Source organism: Varanus komodoensis, unplaced genomic scaffold, assembly GCF_004798865.1.
Source record: "Varanus komodoensis strain SLA01 unplaced genomic scaffold, ASM479886v1 scaffold17, whole genome shotgun sequence".
NCBI lineage: Eukaryota > Metazoa > Chordata > Lepidosauria > Squamata > Varanidae > Varanus > Varanus komodoensis.
In genome coordinates, this window is record NW_025335505.1 from 5240700 (window position 1) to 5248713 (window position 8014).

At 39.2% G+C, this 8014-nt stretch overlaps 1 pseudogene; it reads left to right on the forward strand.

Annotated features, from left to right (window-relative positions):
• The first annotated feature begins 418 nt into the window (after positions 1 to 418).
• LOC123021511 lies at positions 419 to 6978 on the forward strand (annotated as a pseudogene).
• The last annotated feature ends 1036 nt before the right edge of the window (positions 6979 to 8014 follow it).

An 8014-nucleotide genomic window follows, 5' to 3' on the forward strand; every position in this document is an offset into this window, starting at 1 on the left:
AATGCAGTGAGGATCATACAAACCCTGAGGAATCAGCATTTTAAATGGTTGGGTCAAAGGCATCTTGACTGTGAGTTTGTGTGTTTCAGGACTTCCTGTGCAATGACTCCAGCATTTGTAATAACCAAGGAAGCATTTGAATTGACCTGTTTCCTAGGATATGTTCCTAGCAAAGCAGGTGCCATTGGCATGCTATTGTGACTGGAGTTAGTGACTGTGGGCTTGGCTTTGGGAAAACATCTTTTTCTGAAAGATCAAATATTTTCATAAGATACACTTCTGCTTAGAGCAGCTTTAAAGGGGTTTTTGAAGGCAGTTCTTGGACTATTTCATTACTGTAACTACACTTATGAGAATGTTTGCAACTACAATCTACATGAGTGTCTCCAAAGTTGTCACATTTATCTTGTCAGGAAGGATGGCCCATCAAAGGTAAGAGGCCATTTAGGCCTGTCCTACAACCAAAGCACATAGGAACACACTAGGACTTAGTTCAAGTGTCATACCTTACCTAAAAGAATTGTGGAAATCATAGTTTGGTGAAGGTGCTAAAGATTCTTTCCTAGAGATCTGTAGCATTCACAGAAGGTCACTTCCCAGGATGTGAGAATGGCTTTTATAACAATTTAGCTGTGCTGTAAGTATGAGAAGATCTTTTAGCTGTGCTGTAAGTATATCAAGAATAAAATACACAAATCTATTCCAAAAATCAACCTCAGATATGCAGATGATACCACTCTAATGGCAGAAAAGTGAAGAGGAACTAAAGACCCTCTTGATGCAGGTGAAGGAGGAGAGTACAAAAGTTGGCTTGAAACTCAATATTAAGAAAACTAATATCATGGCATCTGGTCCTAACACTTCCTGGCAAATAGATGGGGAAGAAATGGAGGTAATGGCAGATTTTATTTTCCTGGGCTCCAAGATCACTTCAGATGGGGACTGCAGTCAAGAAAATAAAAGACACTTGCTCCTTGGGAGGAAAGCTATGGCAAATCTAGACATCATACTTAAAAGCAGAGACATCACCTCGCCAACAAAAGTGCATATAGTCAAGGATATGGTTTTCCCAGTTGCAATGTATGGCTGTGAAAGCTGGACCATAAGGAAAGCTGAGCACCAAAGGATTGAGGCCTTTGAATTGTGGTGCTGGAGGAGATTCCTGCAAGTCCCTTGGACTGCAAGGTGATCAAACCGGTCAGTCCTAGAGGAGTTCAACCCTGACTGCTCTTTAGAAGGGCAGATACTGAAGATGAAACTCAAATACTTTGGCCACCTAATGAGAAGAAAGGACTCCCTGGAGAAGAGCCTAATGCTGGGAACAATTGATGGCAAAAGAAGAAGGGGATGACAGAGAATGAGGTGACTGGATGGAGTCACTGAAGCAGTCGGTGTGAGCTTAAGTGGACTCCAGGGAATGGTGGAGGACAGGAAGGCCTGGAGGAATGTTGTCCATGGGGTCACAATGGTTGGACATGACTTCGCAACTAACAACAACATTCCAAAAATATTCATCATGAAATTGGCAACCTGTTCCAAACATTGAGAGAAATGGAAGAGAATATAAAATCAACACCCTCCTTCTAAACATCTTTCTGTCCTCTTGATTTCAGTGTAACTTACTTCCAAATAAAGTTATCCTGTAAAAAAGCATCCATCCAGAAGGAGGCATTAAAGTGTCCTTCATGGGTGCAATCTACCAAGCAATATGAAATTGTCTATTGTAATCAAGTCAGAAACCCTGGAAAAAACAACATAAGCCTTCTAGATGTATGAGCTATTATTTAAATAATGTTGTGGTGAATGATTTGAATTTCCTCTCTGACCACTTTGTTCAAAATACAGATAAAATACAGATAAATCTTCATTTCTACGCCATTACAGCAAGTGGACATTTTAGAATCTGCCATCATGGAAAATTACCTTAACACCATTACCAAGAAGCCATGAGCATCACTAGGTAGTTTCAGGCATGCAGACTGGCATGATCCTAAAGAGATCTACCAATGGCCTGGATCTTTACTGTGCGTTGAAGGAGAGCAGTCTGTGAAGCCACAGTGTTCTGCATACAGAGGCCATCTCATCTGCTTCAGTTTCCACAAACCCTGCAGGAAACACCACCGCTTCATTCCATATCTGTCCTTATTTGTCCACAACTTTTTGTATGTCCTGCAGAGATTTGGATCACATGTATGGATCCCTGTATGTTTGTTACGTGTACAAAGCAGCAGGTATATGTTAGAAGGTCAACAGAATTGAGCAGCCAATCCTTCCCTCATGTTGGGTTATACCTTTCACTCCTGCGCCCCATGAGTTAGCAGGGCTGGTTGAGCTAGGGAAGTGTGCATGCTGTCACCTATGTCAGGGCAACACATGTTTATTACGGGGCCAAAAGTCTTCCTTCCCTTGATGCTTGATTGAGCTTTATCTATTTTCTTTATAAAATAGAATGTCATATATTTCCTATCTCACCTATCCAAAACTCTCTTGTACTCCACTGGAAGCAGGAATCAGGACTCAGAAATGGATCTCAGTTCTTAATGTCCCAGTGGCAGTCCTAAATAATTTTGACAAATAATTGAACATTCATCATTCTTTACTGGAGCTGGGAGAATAAACTAATATTACACTCAAGGATATCACAGTAAACCAAAGTCACATAGATAGGTTATGGAGTCTACCACTCACATTTATTTCAATTCTAGGATATAATATAACAAACTGTGGAAAAGTTGAATATGTATATGTTGTAGGGTGGGGAATACTATAGCAATGCACTGTGCACCTATTTGAATAGAGGTTCTATTTGGCTGTGATTGATAATAGCAATTGCTGAGCCTGTTTCCCATGAATCTATCTGATCCTGGAATGACGAGACAGTTGAAATCTTCATTACCAGAGCCTAAACGTGTCTGGATCTGCAAGAAGACAGGGGGGAGCCAAGATGGGTAGCAGAGTTTTCAAATAAGTAAAACCATGGTCTCCATGAAACTAGGCCAAGGCCTGCCTGTGGCCCCTGAGCAACAATAGCCACATCCCTGCTCTGATACTTGGAAGGGGCAGTCAAGGCTGGTGGCCATCACAGATTATTGCAGTTTTCATCTCAAGGTGGGACTTCAAAAGTTACATTGCGTATTTGAAATAGTTCACAGAAGTTTATTGCAGACTGCTAAAGTGCTGAGTTGATGATGCCAAGCTAAACATAAAGACATTCAAGATGATGGCTAAAGTCATTTCAAATATTTGAAGCTGCCATCTCCATTCATTGTAAGATGATTATATGTGACCAGATAATGTGAAGGGTGCTGTCTTTGGAGAAGAAATTGTATGTTCTTCCCAATCTGCCTTCATTTGGTTAGAGATCCTGCTTAACACCACACTCAGAACTTTGTAACCCTGTCCTCAAATTGGTTATAATTGTGCCTTAATCACAAGCATCTCTCCCTACTTCACAGGGAATAGCAAACTAATGTCCAGCTCAGTGGGACCCTGTCAGTCTAAGTGGTCATTAAATTGCCCCCTTAGTTGTCTGTCCGGTTCCAGTTCACTTTTGAAACCTGCACAATTTGGTTTGAAACATGCAGTGTCAGTAATCTAGGCAAAGCAATACCAAAAGTTCTTACACACAGGTGAATTGTATGAAACTTGGGGATATTTATTGCAATGGAAAAGGCTGCTCACTTTAACAAAGCTGCTTTGAAGGAAAGTATCTCTTAGATAATTTGAAGAAGGGCAGAAAATTCTGGGAATGCTTTGAAAGCAAGATGGGCAGGTGGGTCTTAAGCCAAAAACTACTTCCATTAGTTAATAGTCACATTTCATCAACATAACATCAAAGAAGAGGAGTGAACAAGTTGTTCATCATTAGCTCAATAACACTTTCTTTTAAAATTGCCTTTAAGAAGCACTTATTTTAATGTCATATAAGGTGCTATCCATCAATGTGTTTTTGATCTCATGAAAAATTGGTTCCCTTGTGTCCAGAACACCAAAGCAAATGCAATCCAGATTTCACATTTTGAAAATGAGTTGTGTGACCGCTGTAATCATTATCTTTAGCACATTGAACTACATGCCAGCAAATATTTTATATTAAGTGTTGAAAGGAGATCCGGTGACCTTTAGGGTTATGAAACCTGCTGTTGACAGTGGGACCTTAGCAGAAAAATTATGCTTTTAAATAGCTTTTCCAAAGACTTGTGGATGGGGCTTCCCTTTATTTCCCTCTGGAATGGTTATGAGCTAGTCTTTTTCATGAATTTTCTAAAATAAGTGCAACCATTAACTAGTCAAAATGAAAAGTGGGGAGGAGCTGATTTTGCAGACTAGGCTAATTTGACTTTTTGCTCTTTCTCTTCCAAAACAGGTGGTGGTGGTATTGGCGGCAGTGGCTGCTGCTTCTATTCCTTAAGTTGAAGTTTTGAATGCCAACTGGTAAAATCATTACAGGGACTTTTGTGAGACCAGGTTCATTACAAGGACAGTCTTGTTTCACAAACAGATCTTGTCTGCCAGCAGGGTGTTTTCCAGAGTAAAAATCAAACAGGGTGATAAAGGCACAGTTTCATTCTAAATATCAAAGTGCATCAGGGCTGGGTTTCAATGTGAGAATGTCACTGTAAAATTCTACTTTTTCCCAAGTAAACTTCAGACCTCTTTGGTATTCAGGTACACAACAATTCACAGAAGGATGCTGAGATGCAGCTGAATAAGAGACCCTGGGAGATTCACATTAATTAAATGAGAAGCTCTTCAAATAGTTGCTGCAACTTCACATTTCAGATTCTACCAGGTGGCCTTGCTGTGTTACATGAAGAGTAACCTTTATCCAGTGGAACGGTACCTGTCTAAAGTGAAACATCTGCTGAGACCAGTCATCAGAAAAGGCCTTTTAAAAATGTGATATATGCATTGTGTTTAATCAATAACTGGAGGATATTGTTAAGGCTTGTGGGACAAAGGGTGACAATGTTCAACAGCCCCATCAAAGTTCCTTTTACAAAGTGCCAGGAAGTAGCAACTCTAGAGCCAACTTGATTTTGGCACACAACCACTTCTGAAATGGCTTTTAGACAGATATATTGTATAAATCATCAGGCAGCAGTGATTCTGAAATAGGTCACTTTCTCCCTCTTTAATTATTAACATGGATTAAACAGCAATCTACCATTCACACATATTTCAATAGTTTATCAGGTATATGTCATTTCATACCTATGTATTGGCATGCTTTTAGTATTATGGGCCTTGAGAATTATATGTATCTATCCTTGACATTAACTTGAACTATAAGTTTAGGCTCACTTGCTTGAACCATTGGAAAAACTTTGCCAATGCACTTAGTTCTCACTGTGGTACTTGGGGTCTAGATTATATTTTGAATAAGGGCTGTTGGGATTGAAACATGATGATAGTTTTATTTCTTCCTGAAAGAAAGAACATACCCAAGTTTACCAACTGTATATAGGTATATCTCATTTTATTGCACATTGCTTTATTGAGCTTTGCAGATGTTGTGATTTTTACAAATTGCAAGTTTGTGGCAACTCTGTGTCAAGCAAGTCAATTGCACCATATTTTAAATAGCATTTGCTCATTTCATGTCTCTGCTTCACATTTTGGTAACTCCCACACTATGTCAAACTTTTTCATCATTATTATTTCATTTGTTATGGTGATCTTTGATCCTTGATGTTACGATTGTAATTGTTTGGGAGCACCGTGAACCATACTTATATAAGATGGAGAGGAGAAGTCAATGCCAGGCTTCAAACTTTCAAAGGATAGGCTGACTCTTTTGTGAAGGTCTAATGCAACTGGTGATTTTAAGCTGAAGTCAATGCTCATTTACCATTCTGAAAATCCTTGGACCCTTAAGGATTATGCCATATCTACTCTGTCTGTGCTCTATAAATGGAACAGCAAAGCCTGGATGATAGTACATCTGTCTCCAACATAGTTTACTGAATATTTTAAGCCCACTGTTGAGACCTACTGCTCATGGAAAAAAAAAAGATTCCTTTCAAAATATTACTGCTCATTGTCACTGCATCTGCTTACCCAAGATTTCTGAAGGAGATGTACACTGAGATTAATGTTGTTTTCATGGCTGCTAACACAACATCCATTCTGCAGCCCATAGATCAAGGAGTAATTTCCATTTTCAAGTCTTATTATTTAAGAAAAAACACGATAGCTGCCATAGATAGTGATTTCTCTGGGGAAAGTAAATTGAAAACCTTCTGGAAAGGATTCACCATTCTAGATGGAATTAAGAACATTTCTTATTCATGGGAAGAGGTCAAAATATCAACATTAACAGGAGTTTGGAAGAAGCTGATTTCAGTCTTCATGGATCACTTTGAGGGGTTCAAGACTTCAGTGGAAGAAGTAACTGCATATGTGGTAGAAATAGCAAGAGAACTAGAAATAGAAATGGAGCCTGAAGATGTGTCTGAATTGCTGCAATCTCATGATAAAACTTTAACAGATTAGGAGTTGAATTTTATGGATGATCAAAGAAAATATTTTCTTGGAATCTTGTCCTGGTGAAGATGCTGTAAAGGCTGTTGAAATGACAACAAAGGATTTAGAATATTACATAAACTTAGTTGATAAAGCAGTGGCAGGGTTTAAGAGGACTGATTCCAGTTATGAAGTTCTGCTGTGGGTAAAATGCTATCAAACAGCACTGCATGCTACAGAGAAATCTTTCATGAAAGGAAGAGTCAATTGATGCAGAAAACTTCATTGTTGTCTTATTTCAAGAAATGGCCACTGCCAACCCAGCTTTCAGCAACCATGACCCTGACCAGTCAGCAGCCATCAACACCGAGGAAAGACCCTCCACCAGAAAAAAGATTATGATTTGCTGAAGGCTCAGATGATGTTAGCATTTTTAGCAATACAGAATATTTCATTAAGGTTTTTTTTAGACCTGATTCTATTGCACACAGAATAGACTACAGTATAGTATAAACAAGACTTTTATGTGCACTGGGGAACCAAAAACAATGTGTGAGTCACTTTATTGTAGTATTTATTTTATTGTAGTGATCTGGAACTGAACCTGCAATATCTCTGAGGTATGCCTGTGCGAATTCATCTCACCAAGCAGAGAAAAATCCAAAGATTTTTCTTGGGGAGGGGAGGGGCTGGTGAAGAAACTCATCTATACAGAAGACTGTAGGTAGAATTCTGGCTTCACACATCATTTCACTTGCTGCCACTGGAATTCATCTGAAGCTAATTTTAAGGCATATCCTGGGGGTTCCCATTTAAGTAAAATATCTGTAGGACTTTTCATGAGATTTTAAAAGTTTAAAAATAGAACTGTGATATCTCTTAGGAAGAAGGTCCCAAGCCTAAGTGGTTATGCTTATTCTGGCAAGGTAGGAGATACCTCAAAAGGAGAAAAATATAAATATAGGAAACATTTATTTATTTCTTTATGTTGGATAGTCTTGTCACTGGCAGCCCATTCATTTATTGCTTGTACCTTAAAATTGTTATTCGCATCTGGAATACACAGTATGGTTAAAGAAATGCAACGTGAAGTAAAATGTGCAAGCATATATATGTGTGTTTAAAAATAGTTTGTAGAAGGAAGAGCATGAAGACAAAAGTAGGCGAAGGGTGCAATCTTAAGCTCCTGGGGAAGCGGGCAGGAGGGTCGTCATATGTTGCGGATTACCTTCTCTACCAGCAGCCCTTCATTTCTACAGATGGAAAAAGAGGCCCACTAATGGAAGCCTTCCAACATCAGTAGGAGAAAGCTCTGGCACTATGACTGCTACTGTGCTGCTGCTTGGAGAGCTTTGCAGGGAAGGCAACATGTAGGAATGTATTGGGTTGGAATCAGGGAAGGCATAGATCTGTTTGTCATCCAATGCATGCATGCACCTCATACAGGAAGAAAAACTATGTCCACCCTTATTTTTTTCTCCATTTGAGCCAAGAGAAAGAATATATTAATAAGGATAAGCAAAAGAACTTATTGCGGGGGCTGGGGTGG